Source organism: Falco naumanni, chromosome 3, assembly GCF_017639655.2.
Source record: "Falco naumanni isolate bFalNau1 chromosome 3, bFalNau1.pat, whole genome shotgun sequence".
NCBI classification, from domain to species: domain Eukaryota; kingdom Metazoa; phylum Chordata; class Aves; order Falconiformes; family Falconidae; genus Falco; species Falco naumanni.
In genome coordinates this window covers 27,071,109-27,094,156 of record NC_054056.1, presented here as the reverse complement: position 1 = coordinate 27,094,156, position 23,048 = coordinate 27,071,109, and the positions used below count along the sequence as shown (strand labels likewise).

Below are 23,048 nucleotides of genomic sequence, written 5' to 3'. Positions count from 1 at the left end.
CTCGGCCTTCCGCTACTCGGCCTGGGGCGAGCGGAGCCGCCCACCCAGCTCCGGCCTCACCCCCGCTGCGGGTTCCCCAGGAACCGCCCACCGCGGCGGGCGGGGCGCGTGGGGTGGCCGAGCTGCCCGCTCCCCACCTGCGGCCGCTGGGGGGTCTCCCGAGCGGGTCCCTCGGGCCGGGTGACTCCGCTCAGCCCCGCCGGAACGCAGCCGGGGAGCGGGTGTCCCGGCGTGGGGAGCCAAGGGCCCTCCGCTCGGGGGGCCGTACCTGCCAGCTCCCCCCCCGCCGCGGGGGTGGGCGCGGCGCCTCAGGGCCAGGTGCGGGGGGCGGCCGCCGTCCGCTGAGGCGCCGCTCCGGGGCCGCCTGAATGCTCTGGAAAAGCCCCGGGAGAACGCGGGTTGTGTTTCGCACCGCGGTGAAATCGAAATAGTTTGGAATCCTTGACAAGAAGTTTTGTTCCAAGGTCTGGCTAATGCTCTGCTGTTCCAATGTGAGTAGCAAATCGCCCACCTGAAGTTGCTGCCTTCATAAAAGTCGCAAAAACGCGTTTTAATCCACAGGGAGGCCTTCTTGCCATCTTTCCATGTGAGGCTGCAGGAGGAAAATATTTAATAATGGCAAGTGGAAAAGTAAACGAGAGCAATAACAGCAAAACGCATAAAGAACGTAATGGCCCAAAGAATCAGGTAAAAAGCGTACAAGAGAGGTAGCTAAAGGCGTTTTGGGGATAATATATGAATTAGATGTAACTTGAAAATACGTAAGATCTGGTTACTAATCATATCAGGCTATAAAATGAAAGTACTGCGTTTCTGGTAACAATGTGCAGAAGTACTTAACATTATACATAACCATATATGTATTGCCCTGTAGTGTTTGGGGAACTTGAGGTTTTTATGTTTGCAGTGTTTTAAAAGTTTACCTTTTCCAATGCTAGCATAGTAAATCACTATGTATTATGGATAGTAGCAACAAATGCAGAAGCATTTGAAATATTTTAAATGATATTTATTAAGTGACAAACACCAAAAAGAAAGCATGTGCTTGAGGTTGACTTTAAAAAAGAAAAAAAGAAATCTGAATTCCTGCAAACCCTTCAGCAAAATAGCTGTTCCTGAAAAAGGGGTTAGTGATTGTTGAAAATATGGAAGCCATCCTCTTGAGAGCTTCTGGTGCTTCTTGGTTTGGGTTTCTTCTGTCTGGGCTGAGTATTTGCACATTTAGCAAAGAATTGTGCTTTTTTTGCAGCAATATTGGGACGGTGCTTTTCACTGTCTCCATGAGAGAAGCAACTACCCCAATAACTCAAGTAAACAAATTCAATCTTGCCTGTAGTCAGCTGGGATTGTCTAGGTTCCTGTAAGTAAATTCTCTAGATATGTCATCTGTAATGAACTTTACTATTACGGGTGTGAGTGGAGAGATAACTTGTCCACGATATTATTTTTTTCCAGCTAGTGCTAGGTGGGAAATAGGTATCAAGAGTGCAAAGCTCCCAACTTTGTGAAGTTTGGAGGCATGTTGCAATCTATAGGAAGCAAGATGTGGAGTGGAGTGTGTCTGAATAACTCGGTGGAAGCAGGCAGATAGGAAGAATCTGCACCACTAAATGGGATTGACAAGCAACCTTAACTGGAATGAGGAACCTGGGAGTGTGGGGCTCTAGACTAGGAAGAGCACTGAGGAGAGACACTGCCAAATGTGATACTGATATTCCCTAACATCTGAGATTTTGCAGTCTTGTTGCTTTCTTATTGTCACATGTTTTTATTCAGAAATGTAGAAATTAGACAGTGTAATTTCATCTTGGAAGGTCTCTTGCCTACTGGTAAAGAACATGCATTTTTCCACATGCAATGCATTTTTCTATTTCTGTTATCCATATGACATCATTCAAACTGGGGGAAGTGTAGAAAGGGGTGTATGCTGTGGAATGTTCTCTTTAAATAAAGAAGAATGAACAACGAGCAGGATGTTTATTATTGATCTCTCCGCTGTTCTTGCAATCTGCAATATGAACACGTATGGATTACTGGTAAAGCTGGAAAGCAAATTGCATTTTCTTTTATCGTTTTTAAAAATGAAGTTAGGGCTTATGAAAGGTACTGAATTCAGACTCTGGGGACTGAACTTCTCTGTTTATCCAGGAAATGGATATTGTACATCACAAGCAGAGGCAGTGGAAAGTATTAAAGATCTCAAAGCTCTCATGCTGCCTGTCTGTACTTCTTCTTGACCAACTTAAGGTACTAACAGGTAAGCTTACTCTGTGCACAAACTTAATCCTATGTCTTTGTTCTGGAATACATAACTGAAGATACACAATAATGCTGTTGACTGTAGTTTTATTGACAAGAACTTTTGTTCACTACGGTCTAGCTTAGAAATGCCAACTTCTTATTAGGTTTTGTTGTCTAGCCTAGATTGTTTTCCAGTTCTTTGAATATGAGCCTTTCTACTTTTTCAACTGTAGAATGGTGTACCTGTATCCACGCCCTATATAGTAGGTTGGGAATTATGCGTAACACCTTTGTTCTGTTTTTCTTGTTTGTGGAAGGGAACACAAATATGGAATGTTTTTAACAGGGCACATCTTGCTTTATGCTAGTGGATTATGGGAAGTGATATCTTTGTGATAACATGTTCTTATTAGGAAATATTTTTTACTCCTTCAAATTCTCATGTGTGTAAAACTTACCCAATACAGTTATGTTTCGCCATGAAACATGTACATAGGTATACCATTAGTGACAGAAGTATCCACAAACATTTTCATCTGGCTGATAAATAAAATGAAGTTAATGAAGCAAAAAGATGACTTTTCTGTTATATTTCGGCATGAAAGGCGAATTAATACCACTTTCAAATGCTTGAATCCACCTCTCAGAGCTTTGTGGTTTTTAGCTTTGTATAAATAATTTTACAATCTGCTATGCTGACTTAAACATGATGTGTACAAATGAGGATGCAGTTTATGAGTCTTGATACAGCTAAACCCGATGTAGTTTACTGGTTTATTGTCTTTACCAAAAATGGTGGGGAATTACATGCAAAGCCTCCTATTTTTCTATGAATTGTGCTTTAGGGTTTGCATTCAAGATGACTAAGTGTTACGCAAAAGTCAGTATTTTGGTTAGGTGAAAGCACATTTTGGCTGTTGTAACTTATCTGCTGAGTTTAGGGGAGTTAAGTGAACCTAGAAACTTGATTGACAAAAGTGAGGCCATTTACCTCTGTAGCATGGGGAAGAGGGTGGAAGAGCAATAGTTCCCTTCTTCTGTTGACAAGTACAATGGTGTTACTGATAATTTAATACTGTATGTTTCACCATAAGATTTTCATGCTGGCTTTGTACAGGTTTTTATTGCTGTTATTCTGAGATGCTCTGGAATGAGAACCAAATAAATAAGGCACGTGTAGAAGAAAGACTTGACTGGCTTTTTGCTGGGAATATTTTTTTAAATTAGGAATAAGTGCTCATCTGAACTGGGGATGGCTAGGTGAGTATTGCAATATCAATACATTTAAAAAAGCATGTATTTTACCTTAAAATGTGTATGTTGTTTAGGCTTCTCTAGTAAATGTTTTCTGAATCCTTTCCTGTAACTTTCTGTACTGAAATTCCAGCTGCAATGATTTTTCTTAGCCTAATTTTTAAAACCTTTTCTAACGTATTCCTGGTACGAATGCATTTTGCTGCCTCAGAAACTAAATTGCAGTTTTAACAGTAACAAAAAGCTCTGTGATTATGGAATACCCAGTTTGAAATGTGTGATACATCACTTCATATTCAGGGGAAAGCTATTGTATCTGGAATTATAAAGTTAAATCAAGGTTCTGCCTCTGACATTACAAAGTACTGTAATAGTGATTTTTAAATTTTTAAATTGCACTTAAAGTGTGGAACATATGACCAGACAGAGAATCTATCAAGTGTTGCTAACTGTCTGGATACAACTTCATTATTTCTGTGTTGTCACTGGTGCATATACAAGCTAGTACTTGGAAATGCAAACAGTAGGTAATTTTTTCAGAGAGAACGGACGTGCAGATATATGTTCTACCACTTGTTTGGAATAAAATCATAGAGAATTTTGCAGTCGTAACTGGTTGATAATCAGAAAAAATTGTGCTTAAGTGAGGATGTATTCAAATTATTTTGTACTTTGTGAGCTGAGGAGGTTAAAGTAACTTTACCAGTCAGTTTAAGTCACAAGCAGGCTTCTTTAGAATAACTTCTTTTTATTTGTAATCAGTTCTGAGCAGGTGTATGACCTGAAATTGACAGCATTACATTGATGACACTCCAGAGCATGTGGGTAAAGCTGTCTCACTTGTGCCTGCAGGTCTTTTGTTACACTGGAGACAATGGCAGAGTAAGTACTAGTGAGGCAAGTTGATTGATAGAATGTTTTCCATATAAAAATTTCTCACTGTCCTATCACATGATTTTTGTAATAGTTTAGGGCCTTCTAGACTGTAAATAATAGGGTGTGTCATGGCTGTGAAAAGTCTGAATTCAAGCCCTGCTTCGGAGAAGTGAAGAGGTGATAGATGTTCTTTCTTGAAGTGCAAGATTGGGATGGTTTGCTGAGTAAGCATGTGGTTTTTTTATACGTCCTGGAGATACATGATGTCTGCTTTGAAATGTTGAGGGATATCTGGGCTTGAGAACCAACCTAAGAACAAATGCTGGATCAGATCAAAGGTCTGTTTAGTCACTCTTTCTGATGGAGTCTGTGGAGCTGAGGACACATTAAGCAGTTCTCCTAGCGTAGCCCCCTGGCTTGTGCTAGTAACTTGTGTGGAGCTTGTGCCTAGATTGTTTAATGGCCACTAGTAGACATCTCCTCCATCACTTTGTCTATCTTGCTTTGAAGGCATTTAAGTTCTTGGCCTCTGTGATGTTCAGTTAAGGAGCTGCCGAAGGGAGCTTTAACACATTCTCAGTGTGGATATATCTGAGACTGAAGAGGACTGTAGCAGTCATGAAATGGGTAAGTGGAGACATTATACAGAATTTTGAGGTACGTGAACTTGGAAGGTAGGTGTTTGATAAGCAAGGTATGTTCCTGGAAGACAAAACAAATGGCATTTTTGGTGTCAACTGGGTACTGGAAAGGAAGGATTAATATCTCTCAAAAGAAGGAAAGGCAAATACGACGTCCATTTTATGCTTCTGATTGGTGGCTTTGGAGAGAGAGTAGGTTTGGACAGACTTGGCTGGAGAATGATACTTTTAGTTAAGCATCAAAATACGTTATATTGTGTTGAAATATATTTGAATAAAAATTCCTGAGTTTCTGAAGTTTGTTCATCGTTACATCTTAATTCCTGTTAAAAAGGCGGTTGAAGTAATTTTTACACTTCTGTGGTTTCTTCGGCTGAATTGGTTAATGATATTAGTTAATAATTTCGAGTCAAAAACCTCTGTATAATTCGCTGATGTGCCAGGAAAATAAAGTCAGCTAGGAATTAGCCACAATTGCAGTTAAAAGCAATATACCGTATTTATTACTAAAGATTTGGTACAATAAATAAAGGATTTTATATGTATTCTCAAATTTTCTGAAGGCAAGAAAGACTGTGGAAAACCTCTGTAACATAATGTAATCTGAAGAAACTAACATGTTACGCATGGGAAGGTTTTGAAATGAATTCTCACATCACTTGTTTTGTACTCATGGGTGTTTTTATGATATTTTATAGTCTTTTATGAGTATCTTTCAAACATGAATTGATAAAACAGCACTCCTGTGAAGCAGTTTTGTCACTGCTTTATGGGCATCAGAACTGGTATGCGACAAGAGGCAATGATATGTCCAGGTTTATATGGACTTCAGCGGCAGAGGTAAGAAGGGAATGCACATCTCCCTCTTGTGTTAACTCTTCCTTATGTTTTACAAGGATTGAGAACTTGTCATCAGTGTGCCAGAGCATTTTAATGAAAAGTTCCATTAAGCCATCCTAATCTCTACCCTGTTATCTGAGAATGGATCCGTATGACACACTATAGCAAAAAGTATCTGCTGAAAATGCTTAGCCTGCCTGTTTCTCCTTGCCTCAAATCAGCATAAAGTGATATCTTCAATGCATGAAAATGTCTTGTACTGGAGTAGTACTAGAGTAGCCGGAGAGTCATTGTCAATAAATGTTCCCTACTTGTTGTTGGGTGGAGACTTTTGAACTGACATGTGCCATGTTCAGCTTCCTCTGGTCCTGTTGGCGAGACGTGTGGTTCCATTTCTGCAACAGGCAGGTGATCAAAGCTGTCAAAGTCAGAGACTTGTTTAATTGCCAGCTTCACCACCTGACATCTTTTGTGCTACAAAGTTGCATTCTGTTTTGGTTTGTAGCATTTGGTGTCATCGGTACTGTTTTCTGTTAGAGGACTTGGGTCTTATCTCTGGTTTCCCACAGTGTAGAACTAACGAGGTAAGTGATGTGTTGAGCATATCCTTTCTTCTCTACAATCTCACCATCGTTTGGCATATGTTAAAAGGCCACAGGAGAAATCTATGTGGGCTGATGGTTATTGTGTAACGTCCAGATGTCTGGACCAGTGGTGCTGGACCTGCAAGAGCGTGGCTTTGCTTCCAAGTATTTGTCTTACTTTGAGATCCTAGTTTTCAAGACCTTACCTACGCTGTTACACTAAAATGGCATGAAGACAATGAAAACAACTAAAACACCTTTAGAAATGTGATTTGTTCAAGTTTTGGAGCTGTACAGAAGAGGAGTAGGGCAACTGCAGAGCAGACATTTGTGTCCATGTGCCCCCCTTTCTCCCCCAAGAAAAGTAGTTTCCCTCAAGAAAGGTATGCCTAATCTTCTAAATGCTGCATTGACTTTTGGTTTTGTGTGATTTCAATGTTACTATGATGTACAGAGACAGCAAGCAGAGTTAGTTGATGCTTTTCAGTGCTACGTTGTCAGTGCACATTTACTGCCTGTTCCACTTTCCACAACAGTGAACAGAACCTCTGATTTCTTGTGCTAATGGTCTGGTCAAACCAGTTGGTGATACTTGGGTAAGGCAGCAGGGTGCTGCATGCTTTCAGACATCCACATGATTACTGTGCAGCTACTGGCTGGTGTAGACTCCTGAAGAACCATCTTTTTCCCCATCTTACAGCAAACGGCTGCCTGTGTTGTCCAACTAGGTGAAACCCTGTGCATGGGAATAAATAATCTGCAATACTATTGGAGACTGCTACCTTAAAGTTGTGAGTGGAGAGACAGGTTTTGATTTTTTAAAAAACAACAACCCCCACCCACTGCAAACCCCAAGAGCCCCCCACCACATTTTGCAAGCTTAACAGTAGCACAGATACAAGCAGAAAATGTTTGTTATGTAGCTATTTCAATGTATGAAGAAGGTATGCAGAAAAGACCTCTAAGCATTTTATTTCTGCAGTATTGTCCTTTTTATAGCAGTATTTTTTTTTTAATTTCTGCACATTTGCATAGTAAGTATCTTTTTCCCATTAGTAAGAAAGGCTCCTAATTATGTTTCAGTCTTCTTTATTCTTACTACTATAGCATCTAGATTCTTCATGCAAGACAGGATTTAAGTTGTGTTCGAGTTTGTGTAAACTTAAATAAACCTCTCTGACCAAGGAAGGTTGTAATTTGCAATAACTTAGGGAAAAAGAGAAATAAATACTAATTCCCATGATGTATGGCCCGTTTCAGCGGGGTCACTTTTTATTTGGGTATGTTCTACTGGGCATGAAGAGAGTGCAAGCATGTGATACATAACTTTTGAGTACACAGCAATTATCAACTGCTAACGTGTGGTGGATAGCTAGGGCTAACGTGCCATGAAGTGAAGCATTAATCTCACCACATCCAGTGCAGACGGCTGATGAGCTTTCTAGGAAAGGTATGGAAGTGGTTTCACTTCAGTTTCTGTTTCTCCTTTTCCTTTCCTGCATGGCTTTAGTTTACATAGTCTTTCACAACTTAGTAAACCTGAATAAACATTACACAGTGTGCTGCTTAAAACCTGGCCTTGACTCACAGATATCTGAGCCCCTGGACTGTGGATTACACTTGGAATTTTATTGCTTCAAGAAACACCCGGTTAAGAAGTATGGCTAGATCCTTTAGTGTGCTGACAAACATTACAGCTCTTAGCTTGTGAATCTGTGATTTTAAGTACCAACCAAACAGGAATCAACCTTTCCACACATTTTGGTAAATAACTGGAAGGACAGAATTTGTATGTATACCTTCAGGCAAAGAGCACAGTTGATTCTTTGAAGGTTGAGCTTTATCAGCACTATTGGTGTTATGTTGATTTCTTTTTATTAGGATTAAGTATATCAGTATCTTTTCTCCTTCTAAAGCACTGTATATTGGCTTCTTGAAATACAGTAAGTTTCAACGTATCCAGAGTCTATCTAAAGTGCTTGAACAGAAAAATATTTTGTGGCATAATTAATGCAGCTGGCAAAGATAAATTGATAACGAGAAAGTTATCTTCAGTGTCCTAAAAATTGTTTTGTATGTGACTTCATTGCCTTAATTAAAAATTCTTATGGATGCATCTCCAGCACCTAGCTAGACGGGGACAGTGCCAAACTTTGGGCTCAACTCATTGCATAAACATTTAGGAGAGGACAGGATAAAAACTGTTTTAAGTTCTAGAAGATAGCAAGAAAGTGCAAAACCCATAGTAGAGCCATGAAAACATTTGGGTATTATTTATATTAAATTCTGAATGTTCTCTTTTATAATTTCATTTGCATCATTTTTACAGCAACTGAGTTACTCCTGTAGGCATTAAGTAATTTAAAAAGCATTACATTTCTTTGAGTGCTTATTGAGTCGTCATAGGTACTTCATCTTTTATTTCATTTTTATTAGCAACTCATGCACAAAATAGAAGGTAAAAGTTTACTGATTTTGCATGAAATTGCTAATTCCACAGTCTGTGAGTACCCATTACACCATGAAGCAAAGAATACAATTCTTTTCAACCTTCTACAAAAATGAATACATTATTTTTTGAAAAATCACCACAATTTTTGCCCCTTAATTTTTTTGCTGGGAATAGTAATTGCAATAAAATAGCGTACTGTCTCCAAGTATGCTGAAATGTTAGACTATTTACTGCCATAGTAGAGATACATAAAGAAACTAGTTTTGCTTTACTGAGTAAACAACCAGGAATATTTTGATTATGAATATGTAAGCGTCATTTGTATGTGGTGTGGCTGACTTTTTCCTATGTGTCAAATCTATACAGATTAAGAGTCTGATGTAAATGTCAATATGGATCCAGGTATGACAGCTCTATTTATTTCTAAACATGATGTACAGTGCAGTGCCTGTTTCTGTAACCAAGTGTGCCTGAAAATTAAGTGTGGCATATGCATTCATTTAAAGAAATGGCCTACAGTCTGCTGAAGACATCACATAAAGAAAAATATCCTTTTCAAGAATAGAATTTGTTACTTGGCTATTTTAATGTGAATTGTTTCTTCTTTGCAGCATGTCTACTATGTCTTTGGTAGCCAACCTGATTACCCCACATCATAAAAATTTAGTACCTTTCTACTGCAGTAGTTACTGGGTTATTGTTCATTTTGAAGGTATAATCAAGTCCATAAATTGCTAACTCTGCTGCTGGACTTAGGCCAATAATCTAAAGTCTTTTGGTGGTTTTTTTTTCCCCCATGGTCCATCTTGCAAGCTGTTTTCCTTTGCTAAGCAGTTTAAACTGATACTTACAAATAAGTTAAGTAGCATTATACCATGGTCGTTATTCTCAGTTTGTTACAGTTGCATTCCAATTGCTTGGTTATGTTGAAGGTAGTATATTTTTGTGGTGGTTTTGGTGTCTAGTTTGTTTCTGTTTCTGAACCTGCACGGTATTATTATTTGGGGTAATCTGACCAATTCTGCCAAGGCCTTCAGCATTTTCTTTATAGACCCAAATCACATTGTAACATGGCTAGGTTGCAGTGTAGTTGGGCTCCATTAATTATATTGTTTAGTGATACCTGGAGCAGTGACATTATTAATGGTGTGTAAGAAAGATGAAAATTATTTAGGGTACAAAAGCTGGTGGCAGAAAATCCCTCTGTGAGCAAGAACCAGCAGGGTTCACTGTAAAGGATTAAAGGTAGTGTTGAACAATTTCTGTTTAGATAGAAACTAGTGTCCTTTAGTTCCTGTGTACCCAATGCATTTAATTTTGAAGATTAACCAATTTTTTTTTTTCATATTTACTACAGGAGACAAAAAAGAAATAAATTTTGTAGATTTACTAAAATTAATAACTGTTCTTCTTATGATATTGGCTGTGGCAAATGCCTGGACTGGTAAGTATGGTTAGTATTACTCTATGTGAGCATCAGTTGCAGCTGACAATTCTGATTTTTTACAAATTATTGTACAATTCCAATACAATCTGGTTGTATTGGAAGAGCACCTGCTCGTATGAAAATAATAATTTCATGGTCCTTTGCTTGTAAAGATATTATGCTTCAGCTATCTTAAAGGCCATTCCTTATGGGAAGTAGCTAGAACTCAGTTTGGAACCTCCCTGTTGGGAACTCTTTGGTAGTTCACTCAGCAGCACAATTGTTCCAGGCCTCACTAACCAGAATCATTGCTTTTGGCTGAGGTATCTGGGCATATCTCAATAACTCTTCCAATAACAACAGATATTTTTTATTTTTTCTTTTAGATTGAAATAAATTTTCTTTTTGTAACTTTTCTTGGGGTTCTTCAGTTTCTTGATGTTTAGTGTTCTACACGGTGGAGTGTCCATGTAGATATTTAAATTACATGACTACAAAACTGAACTGAATTTCAGTTTAAAGGGATGAAGTGTGGTGGTAGGTGTGACCTTAAGCAATGAACAGTGATGCTTTGTGACTTACACCATCCATTTATAATATTTTCCATTACAAAAGACTGAAAACCATTCTGTTTGCTTGTTTCCTGAAGTGAAAAGTCATCTGCATAGGAATGTGGTTTTTTTAGTCCAGTCATTTATCTGTACTACTTTGAACTAATATGGTGTTTGATAATTTCTGCGGATGACGTAAGCTCTCACAAATAGTCTTTCAACACCATGCTGTTTTTATTCTAGCTCCTGTTCATAGGTGAGAAAACTGAAGAAGTGAGTGAAGCATTTATAACGCAGTGGGCAGTAGTACTTATACTGTTAGGGCTCATTAATTCCTTTCCCAGCCCAGTGATCATTGTCCCAGAATGCTTCAGCTTTGAGGAGAGTTTGACTTTGTTTCACAATCTAAAACGTAGACTGATTCCTTTTTTTGTTTTGTTTTTTTTGTGTTTTTTTTTTTTTTGTTGTTGTTGTTGTTGTGGTGTTGTTGTTGAAGACAGGCAGATTTGTCTTTGTTTTCAGAATTTTGCTGTCTCAGTGCATTTTCTACTTTTTTTACTCCTATATTTATGCTTCTGTTCTGTGAAATCAAATATATTTTTTTAGAACTCTTTAGGCACGTAGGATAGTAATGGAAAAAGTTTCATCCAACCAGATTTTAGCTGGATGAAATTAAAGAGTTAATCAGCATTAGGAAAGCTTCTCTGATCACAAATGTAAATGTGAACAGTACTATGGGTTAAGTAAATTTCCCTCCTAGTAGTTTGTGGATTGAAGTTTCAAAATGGAAGATGAAGCCTGTGGATTAAGTCACTTGTTTTAAGGAACGAAACTACTAAACAAGCTTTTCATATGGATGTCAATTTTTGTAATGCTTGCTGAGGAGCAAGGTGTTTGTTTCCCACCAAACTGAAAGAATCTGAAAAACTGATCTTTGGTCTTGCTCTTTGGCCATGTGCTCAAATGCCATCAGGCTCAGCAAATGTTGCCTGAATTTAATATTCTTTGGCAAAACTATTTTTCATTTCAAGCAACTGGATTATCGGCATGAGGTTACTAAAAATGATGAGGTGTTTTCACTTGATACTGAACTGGAAGTCTGGGAGGAGGACGAATGGTTTCTGTATCCCTGCTGCACACAATGCTTGGCAGTCTCTGCCTGGACTTCTGCTAGATTTAATTTTGCTGTACTTGAGCCTTGCTTGGCACTCACAGCTGCTCTGCAGACCTGGAGAAAGACTTTTTCATTCAGCTGTTCTGTTGCAAATACTGGTTTTATTTTATTATTTTTTTTTTAGGTGAAAGTGCTTTTCAATCCGCTCCGTGCTACGCAATTTGATTCCATGTTTGCTTGGGTAATAGATTTGGGTATATTATTTGTTGTTCTTCAGCATCAGAAAGTGACTTAACCAGATTTCAGCTTTGAATGTATTCCCCAGTATTGCTTGTTCGCTTAGGTGCTTTGGACATTTGGCTGGTTGAACAAAAAGGACAGAAAGATTTCCGTGCCCTGGAGAGATGCTCCTAGAGGCAGCTTTTGTATATTTTTCTGGTGGCAACTATTGCTGTATGTTTGTCATGAACATACAAGAAAGTGTGGACAATCTTGAAGGAGCAGAGAAGAGTAACTCAATGGTTATATTCCTAATGTAATCTCCTTGTTATGTAAGTATGTTGCAAGCCTTCCAAGCTCGCAACTGCTGCTATTGTTGACCTGCTGAATAGAATTTGAGGAAGAGAATACGTTCACCAGGAGTAGTAAATACTTTCTCTTTATGAAATTGTTTAATTTTATATCCCTTCCTACTGCTGGTAAATCCTCTGCGTAAATTTAAACGCCGTTTCACAAAAGCTTATCTCAGAAGTGTATTTACTGAAATGTCAGTTGCAATTTTTTTTTCTTAGTGTCTGTTAGAGGAAAGGGTGGAATGTGAGAGCTGCAATAGTACTTACTCTAGACCCTCTGAAAATCGGATACAACAGTAGTTCTTAATAAACCTTTTCAGTTAAACTAAAACTGTGTTCAGATTCTGAGTGTCAGAAGTGCTCGGGAATGGATTGGGAATATTTGCAAGCCAAGAGCCAGTGGTATCCCCAGGGTGGTGGCTGAATATGACTATTAGGAGAGATGACTTTTACCAGAAGTCCTGTGCCCTTCCTATCAGCGTGATGGCTGGCAAGGAAAAACATACTCTTTTTGGCAAATTCTGTTGGCAACAACAAAGGGACCTTGTGTCCTTGCATTTCTCAACAGATTTTGATTGCTATATGGACTAAAGTATGCTGGAATGGACGATAACTAAATTTTCCTCACTGAAGTAAGAAATCTTGGACAGCCATAGTACATTTAAAAATCTGTGTTAAACTTGCATGTAGGTTTTGTAATTCTAGTTGTTTCTAATAGTCAGCATAAGGATTTCTTAGAGCTTCTCTAAAGGATGCTTTTATTGTGCTCAGTTTATATAGTGAAGCTGCAACCAATTGCCTAGACTGTCTTTAGTTCTCATTGCACTGTTATGTTCTGCTTTGAGGCAATAGTGAACAATTTTTTAATGAGGAAGGTAGCATTAATTAATAATAGAAAAGAGTTCTAAACATACAAAACATCAAGTGTGAGCCCACTGTGCGTGTAACTTATCTCTTTATGGGTCACTTCTAAGTGTGCATGTCCATGCATGATTTTTTTTTTGTACTAGGACTTGCTGATGTCACATCTGATTGTGAATTATGTATACGTAAGAGATTTGTGCCCAGCAGACATCATTTACTCCTAGTCTGTGCCCATCACTTCCATAGAGAGTGGTCCAAGGAAGTTTTGACTTGTGCAAGGAGAAAAAAATAAATACTGCATGTTCCTATGTGACCGTATTATACTGTATGACTTTCACTGCCTCTTGCTTGACTAGCATGTTAATAAAGACATTTAGGTCAAAGCAACCTTGTTAGACTTGGTATGGGTTATTTCCTCCTTGGTGTAGTCCTCCCATACGGTTGTGTCAGTTCCAGCAGTGCAAATTTTTGCAGCTTGTTATTTGCTAGAAATGCCAGCATAGCTTCATAGGGAATTGACACCAAGGAAACCAGATTAAACAGTATGGTGCAATGCAGACATAGGCACAGAAGTAACACGGTATATGTCTTCCATCCCTTTTTGACTATTAATTGCCCCAGAAGACTGTCCATGTTCTATCGCAAGGATGGAAACAGAGAACATTTATAGAAATTAATGCCGTGTGGTTAGCCAGCACCAGGACCCTAAGAACTTAAAAAGTATGAATAAATGTATTCCAATTACAGACTAATGCAGGTAATGGGTTTACGGTACTTAGAGGGCTGGATCTGTTCCCTGACAGCCTGCAGACATTAGGGGCCCCTCATGACCAGCCTGCAATGTAGGCATTATGGAGTGATTTTTACTTTACTGCCTTTTCCATCAGATCATCCCCTTTCTTTCACACACAAGGTTAATTCACTTCTTGATCACATTATTTCCTCGCTGCTCTTTGACAATATAAAAATTCTGAGTGGACAGCTCAATCCCTCTTCCATCTCAGATTTGATTGTTATGGTATTGCCTGGCGTCCCTCAGAGGCCTCCAGCAGCCTTTGCTGCACTTTATGACACTTAAATGGCTGGGCTACAATTTCTCCATCTATTCACGAAATGCTGTTAATAACTCATTTCCAAAGAGGCCCTTCTTTATGTCTTGGCATTAAAGGATTTTTTATTAGGTGCCAGGATAGGTGACACACAGCCCCAGTAACCAAAGAGTTAATTAATCTGTTGAAATTTATTGCCTTTTATACTGCACTCAGTGTGACAGTCCCTAAGAGAAACAGATACTATATTTACAACCAAGCTGAAATATTCAGTAATATAGTCTGCATACTGACCCACTCCATCAGTGTATGCCTTTTACTGGAGTACCCATTAATCAACTAAGATGGATTTGTGTAATCTGTCTTCTTTCTTATTCTGAGATTCCAATAAATATTGAAATAATAATTTATTGATTACTCTGCAATATAAATGTGTAGTAAAGGCACCCAAGATATTTGCATAGTAATGCATTTCAAAGCTCTTTGGTGTTCTGTAGGTATGAGGAAGAGAGAGATTGTAACGGTGGTTAAGAGAGATGGAATTCCGTCAGAATGCAGAACACCAGGTTCAGTTTTAGCAGGATGTGGTGGTCCTCTGAGGTAATTTTTGAGATTGGTGAAGTATAAACTGTAACAGGTTTATAGTTGTTCTCCAAAACCTCTGTATGAAGGGTAAGCCTATGTTGTGCTGTCATTTGGGTAGCAATAAATACAGGGATGTCTGACTGTTTTGTTTCGTAGACAGTGTTTCAATTTTTTTTCAAGTAAGGTGTTTATCGGAAGATACTGGCTTTGTTCTTTCCAAAAATAACAGTGTGGGCTGCCCACTATATTGAAGTCCTGCTGTAAAAGATGTGTATCCCTATAATGTATGTAACCCAATGGGGCAGATAATCTGATGCAACTCTCCTGAGAGGTGACGTATGGAAGGCTCTGTTAAGAGAGGGATTATGAAAGCTTCTGCCAAAATTAGAGAATTTCTGGGAACTGCTATAATTTATAGCAGTCTTTCTTTAGCCAATGGGATGCAGTATACCATGTATTTTCTATAGCACTGAGATCCAAGGTTTCCACACACTGTAACCATGCTCTGTACTGTGGCCTGGTATGGAGCACAAGGCAGTTTTTGTTGACTCTGTGCTGCCTACCCGTGGTAATTTCTCACTACCTCCTTGTGATTTACTCCTTTGTCTTGTTTATCACTTTAGCGGTGGCCGTGGTAGAAACCCGAAGCAGCTCTGCGTAACTACTGAGGTGTCATGTACGAGCAGAACAGTTTGCATTCATTTACGGAGCATATCTGTTGTTTATGACCTTGTATGGTATACGGGACTAAACAGGACTAAAACAGTGATAAATTTTAATTATGTTTTAAAGAACTGCTACATCAAAAAGTTAGATGGTCAATCTACTTGGAATATTACCTGCTGAATATTGGTCCTTGTGAGGTAGTCACAATTTACCTCTTTATGCTGTCTCTTACTTTCTTCATTTCTTTCTGATGATAAGAGCTAGAAGCAGCTTTACAATAGACAGTAAGACTGGTGTTTCTGCCAGAGAAAGTTTCAAGAGAAAAGTTGAGCAAGTTTTTTGGATCACTCTTTAAGAGGTATTCTTTTACTAACTCCAGTTTGAATTTTTGCCCTCTACTTCATAAAGGAGGCAACGGAGCAATAGTTAGGTAAGAGGATTTCCTGGCTGCTGTGTCGGAAAAACAAATCTTTGTCTTTTCTTTGAGAATGCCGACAAGAAAGAAAGCTGCTCTGGCAAATCTTCTTCCCTAAGGAATTGGAAAAACCGGTCAGTGTGGCTGATGATTTGCACTTCACTTTCTAGCATGGCTCAAATTTGTTTTAAAGCTTTAGTGGCCTGTTAAGGAGACTGTAGTGTCTCAAAAACTGAGAAGGATCAATTTGTGTAGAATTAACACAGAAATTCATCCTTCTAATAAAGTAGCTTCCTTATTAAGAGCTGAGTTAGTTACCAGCATGACTGTCATATAGTGTATTAGATATTTAGTTTTGCTTATTTTCTATTCTGTAAATGCAAGGTTTTTCCCTCTCAATATGTATATGGATAACTATGTGAGACTTTCAAAGGACCTGGTTTTCTGTAGGGTAAACATGTCTATTTTGGCCTGAAGATTCAAATGCAAAATTTCATTGTTACTTATTTTTCCTAGATCGCAAGTAGGTTACGGAGACTGGAATATTTGGGCTTTTTTGATTACAAAAAAACTTTAATCTGCTTCTGGGTGCTCTGCTCTCCCAATACCTTGGTACCAACCAGTATTACCTATTTGTCTAGTATTTAACGTAGCATTTTCTCACTCATGAAAACCATGATCATGAGTGGAGTTTTGGGGAGTGATTATTTTTTCCTTGAAAAGTACAGGAGCCTTTAGTTGAATTCAGTCACAAGTGGTTTATGCAGCACATTTCAAGTCTCCATAACAATTTTTCATAGTTTTGGGTAACTGCTTGTGATCAGAATGACTGAAGTATAGATAAAATTGTACTGCACAGGATTTGTTTTCTAGTGTCTTGCTGATAAGGTTAACCAGACGGTGAAGTATAATCATCTAGGCAGTACCATAGATCATCACACACAAACAAAACAGACAAAAATGGAGGAAGAGGATGAATTTTCTGTTATTTTTCTTTGTACATAAATTGAAAAAGATTCAAAATCTACAGAAAACCAACATTTTAAGACTAAAGAAAACCAGTGCCACTCTTTTCTGTCTATAGCACAATATCCCAAGGAAGTCTAAACCTGTTTGTTGATTGCACTTTTTTGTCTTTAATGAAATATTATCTATTGTGAATTTGATATCAATTTTTAGGAGTGCATATTCTGTTCCATAATTCATGATGTTAAGTATCTTAAGATCGGGCACGGGTTTAAAATGCAAACTACTTAATATGACTTTTTTTTTTTTTTAAAACCATGTTTCTTTGAGTGATCTGAAGTCAACAATTGTATGAAGATCACAGAATTAAGCTGCTTTGCAGCACGATCTGGCTTTTTATATTTGTATAATGTTACAAATATACAATTTTTTGTGTGTGTGTGTTTTTTAATTGTTTTTTCTGTGTTCTCTGGAACAGGGACTTCATTGACAGAGACTCTAGTGATAACAAAAATACCAGCATGGTCTTAGCGTATCTAGTGAGACCTCTCATTTTGAATAACTTAATAAAGTTATCAGTTGTTTCTTTAGTCAATAGCATTCCCCAGGGCTGTCTAGTGATTACACAGGTTTGATATAAAAATGATTGCAGCACACAGCATTGCAAGATGCACATCACTTAGTAACTGTGCTTCTTAAGTCATAAATTGTGTATCACTTCACTATACTGATTGGATATGATAGACTTCGGGTGTTACGAGCCATGTTGCTGCTTCTGCTCAGTGTAGTGGGAATTTTGGTTCATTGAAGCACTATTTGGAATGCTAGATCAGGTCTGATAACACATATGTGTAAGTATGTTAAATATTGTGAGACTGGGGTTTGCAAGCTTTTTGGGAGTACAAACTTGGTTTTGACTGTGAGTTTGTACAGGAATTAAAATCCACTGCCCGACTGCTGTTTCAGTGCAAATGATAAACAAAACGACTGGAAACAAACTACAGCAAAGTGTTGCTTGTGCGAGAAGTTATGCGAGTTGGCTGTTAGGAATGTGCTAGGATTTGACTAGAGGAGTGCGAACAGAGGAGTGTTGCAGAGGTAGGTGTGAGAATTATGCAGCTGCAGATTGTCTTCCATTAGCATATTGATAGTCTAGATTGTCAAAGAATTTATAGAGGTTTTAAATTTGGTAATTTTTAAGCTGTTAGTGTAGATAAGGGACTACTTATGCTTCTAGCATCTTTTTGTGTTTCGTTTGCTGTTGGGTCAGAATTGTAGCTATTAGAATGACTAAAAAGTAAGTTCTTTCAACATGGTTAGTACATTGCAGGCAAGTTGTTACCGTGAACAGAGAGATGGTCTGAGTGGAACATAAGCCTTTTTTATCATGTATTTTATGATAGTTATTTAGTTGAGTTGTCTCTGTGTTACAGATGCTCATAACTTGAATAACTATGCAAGTGTAACAAAGTACCTGTGGGAAAACATGAGGAAGTACTGTCACTACTGTCTCATGATGATTTCTGGGAGGAAACCAATTATTTAAATTTCATAGATAATATTTCTCCACTTTTATGCGGAACTTTTTTTCATTGTCTTTTCTACTCGGATTAAAAATATGATCTACTATAACTTCAGATGTTTGGATGTCTTCTAGTATTTTCAGCGGTTTCTATCTATTATTCAACTTGTAGCTGAAGAATCATGTTCTAACCAACTATTTTTGCAGAAAATTTACTATTTCTATTTCTAGATATGTGTCTATATATGACATTTTTATTTTTATTTACTTCTAGAGAAATTATAGCAAAGTAAGAGCTGTTGTGGGTAATTGAACCCATCATTTAGGCACTGAAGTAGGTATATATTCTGAGTGAAGACATTAACGAAAAAGCCATTCAGTGGCTTAAAGGTGATTTCTGCTTCACTCTACTTCAAATGTTTTCATAACCCTGAAAGAAATGAAGGTTATATATGTGTGTGTGTGTGTATGTATAAAAACACCTTTAATGTTATGCCTGTGATTAACTCAAATGTATATTTTTTTTTCAATTGATAATCATTTGGGACCATGTACAGCTATGGTGTAAGGAAGTGTTACACCATCCAAAGTCAATGGCAGTTGTGCGCTTATATGCCAGGCCTGACTATGGCCTCTGTCTGTTTAGCCATACTATATTAATATCATTTGGATATTCCCAGAGGTTATGTATTCTTGCAAGCGACATATTATGGTTGGCAACTTGTGACAGGTGTGTTCTGGTTCCCATATGCCTTACGCAAAACTGCAGGAAGATATATCGGCGCTTTTCACATCAATATGCCAAAATGTCAAGAGTTACCTCTCAGCATAATGACCCTCAGAAATACAAAAGAAAAGTGCTTGGCATCATCCCTTGTAAATGCAGGCCTGTCTGAGAAGCTGTCTGTAGAAATACATCTGCCAGTCACTGCAGAGTATTGCGTCTGAGGGAACACCATGCAACACTGTCACAGCTTAAACATTGCACCTTCCTTCCATGTAATGGTGCATCTGGCACGAATGCCAGTTGACAGCAAAATGGAATGACACTCAAGGTGAGCCTGTTATTTGCTGTTGGCTTTTATTAAGCCACCTTCTAAAAGCATAGCGTTAAAGCTGGGTGAATTGTAATGAATCATCTATAAGCCTATAGATGGCATCTCAACAGATCTTCACCTTGCTTAGGTTTATCTCTTAATTTTAGTAAGTTTTGATATATACATCTGAACTGCTTTTTTCTGGTCGTTGTTTGAGATACAACCTTGTAACTGGATGCTATATGGTTACATTAGATCCCCTTTGAGAACAGAAAAAAAACCTGCTGTGTGGTAGTTGATCTCTGTATCTTTCGCAGCTCTGAGTTGGTTTTGGGTTTTTTTGTTATGCTACTCTATGATTGCTACTAATTAAACCCCCTTTATATTACCTTAAGTTTAGAAAACTGAAAGGCAATATGATAATATGTGAAACATTTAATTTACGTGTGTGTCTACAGAAATTAAACTAGTGGAATCAAATTATAGTTTACATTTGATATCACCAGGAATTAGAAATTGAATTATACCAAACTATAACATCCATGAACTTGGCAGAATGGTGAATATCTGTCATTTAAAAGTCAGGGGCAAACCTGTTAATGTTATCTGTAGATCTGGAATTAGTTTTTAAGGTTTTTTGTTTGTTGGTTTATAATTTATTTTTTTAAGGTATAGTTTATTGTTTTTTCTTGAAAACTGAGAAACTGATGTATGGAACATATAAAGGACAATCAGTGTCATGGCTGTTTAACAGAATTATTAGTAACATATTTCAGATTAAATATTAATTAATAGAGCCTTTTCTTCTTGCTTTTTTAGGTTACAGAGGTGGATCTAAATAAAAAATGTTTATCTTTTCCAGAAGTTGGCTACTCATGTGACTCAAGTTTTGAGCATTCTACTCGAGATCTGCCTCAAAAAATGTAAAAATCCTCATATATGAAGAAGTGTTACTTGTTTAAAAATAAAATTTTAAGAAATTGGAAATATTGTTTGCGAGTAGCGTGTGAAAGTTTCAGATTGTTCAAGTGTGAGATCTTATCTTTTTGATTTGTTGTTCTTGTTTCAGTTTTGGTAATAAAATTCTGTGTTTATTTGGGGAAATGACAATATCAGCATTTAATACATTCTGATTGACTATTTTTCCTGCACCAAGAAAATCCTAGAAACTAGGTACAGAAGGGCATAAACCACCTGATAATAATGTTCCTCATACCTGTAGAAATTTAGAAATTCAGGGTTCAGTTTGCCCATACTAATTGTTGCTAACTGTCACCATTTTGCCTTTATTTTTGTCAAGTAAATGCCTCACTGTGAGGTACTGTTTATTATTGTTGATGTTGGCAGAAATTTTCCCTTAATTCCTCTTTATTCAGCTGGACTGTGTGTGGGGAAAGATTGTATGTCATCTAGTAATATTAACATTATAAATATGAGCCATGTTGGGGAAGTTAAGATTCAGTAAGCAAATCATCGGAGACAAAGGAAATTTACAAAAGCTTGTTTTAATATTTAAAACATTTTGAATCTTTGTGCTTTGTAAAAACTTTTAATTCCTTTATGTAACAATAAAAAGTGATGAAGTCAAGCTTACAGAAAAAGTAAAGTAGCATTTTGTTTATAGGTTTATTCCAAAAAGTCATATTTTGAAAAATTACCATTGTAAGAAAATCTTGGTGATGTATAAATAGCATATGTTTAAGGAAAATTCTAACATTAAATTCACTGTAATTCAGTGCAAGAGAAACATAAAGCTAAGTATCATTTAAGTCCCATTTTGGCCTGTAACATACATTTCACCTACAAAATATGTTTTCTTTTTAATGTTTCTGAATATTTCATAACTTTTTCAATGAAAAATGATTTTGTTTTTATCAAATCAATGATTGCCTTGAACTTCCAGGACAAAATTGTTATGGAAGTCAGGTGGTGTGTAGTTTGTTGTGTGTGTTGTTTCTTTTTTTCCCCTCCTGACTTGATTCCTGCTCCCCCACCACCCCCTGAAAAAAAAAAAAAAAAAGATGTATAACCTACTGTTCATATTGAGAGTGACAGTAATTTAGTATTCCAGAAACAGTTCTAACTAAGGTTCTTTTAAATAATTTGCTGATACAAATGTTAATAAAGTAGCATTCACAGCACCCCTGTGAGTGCTGTGACAGAACTGGTTAGCAAAACTGCAATGGAACGCTTCTGTCAGGAAATTCAGCTTTTTTAAGATCAGTCAGTTTCATGAATTTGTTTATTTTCCTGAAAATTTATTTTGAAAAACAAGATAGTGGCAACATCCTGCTGTAGTAGGAGACATTTTGGTTTTTAAAAAATGTTATTTACTTCAAATTTTATTTTATTTGTTGTGTAGACAGACAGCCTGAACTAGAGGGGTGAGATGCAAGGCAAGGAAGTTTGTTCTTATACAAATAAAAAATCATCGTAGAAGGACAAGAGACAGTGCCTGTTGCCTCTACTCCATACCAAGGTGTACTGGTCCCATATTTCCAGTAACAGTACTCAGGACTCATTGGCTGTGTTTGTATTTGCCAGTAAAATGGAAAAAGGCCCGTTCTCGTATTCTGGAGGTGTAACTGCATTGATAAGGAAGGCAGTATAACTTTGGCTCAGAGTCTAGAGAAAATTTGAGTTGTGAGAATGTGCCTAAACTTGAGCTGCACAAGACAGGAAAAGTAAAATTGCAGGTAGGGGTAGGATAGCTGGACTGCGTTTAGTTCAAAGTTCTCAGGGATTCAAGAGGAAAACCACTAACATGGAAAACCAGAAAGAAAAATGGAGTTGGCAGATGGTAACTCAGCATCAAGGAACAGCCATTCCAAGGAGCAACAGGGACCAACCTTTCTTTACCTGGCTGATGCTTGCCTAACTGGAAAATACTCATTGAAGTATGTTATTAAGGATGGTGACAATTTAATGCTTAATTAAATTGTAGTGGCTCATCTGTCCTAGTTGTCTTTTGCGTGTGTTAGCCAATAAATAGAGTTTTACACTTCTGAGTTGCATGTAAAAGGTGCCCAAGCAAAGTGAATCAGAGAAGGGAGAGTTACAAAGGCAAATGAATAGTTTTGTGTCCTTAAAGCTAAACTTGTTCTCATCCCTCCCTTGCTCGCCTTCTCCCAGAACAGGCTGCCCTTATCCACACTGTGTACTGAGAACCCTGTCCTGTGCTGGCCCTCAGACCAAGTCTGGGCATCATATGGGAGAGTGCTGCTTGTTGTAGCATGAAGCCATGGTGGGCAACACGGAGCAGCTAGATATTATATTATAGATGATTGTAGGTTAGTACTCAATCCTGTGCTTTGGCTGTGCTCTGTTTGCTACTGTAGATGTAGCTCTTCATTCTAAGCAAGACTTGCTCTTTTTTACCACAATCTTTTATGG

The 23,048-nt window shown here is 37.7% G+C and overlaps 1 long non-coding RNA gene across 12 annotated transcripts; it reads left to right on the top strand.

The window, feature by feature from the left end:
- The first annotated feature begins 91 nt into the window (after positions 1 to 91).
- LOC121084202 lies at positions 92 to 20,642 on the top strand. 12 transcript variants are annotated; one of them, XR_005826643.1, is made up of 7 exons: positions 92 to 464; positions 562 to 687; positions 1,250 to 1,360; positions 2,149 to 2,257; positions 3,359 to 3,501; positions 4,258 to 5,852; positions 6,358 to 20,642. It is a non-coding gene; the product is annotated as an uncharacterized LOC121084202 (long non-coding RNA). The 12 variants fall into 12 exon arrangements; XR_005826634.1 differs by having other exon boundaries at positions 95 to 464; positions 4,258 to 4,998; positions 5,711 to 20,642; XR_005826642.1 differs by having other exon boundaries at positions 105 to 464; positions 4,258 to 9,290; positions 10,246 to 20,642.
- The last annotated feature ends 2,406 nt before the right edge of the window (positions 20,643 to 23,048 follow it).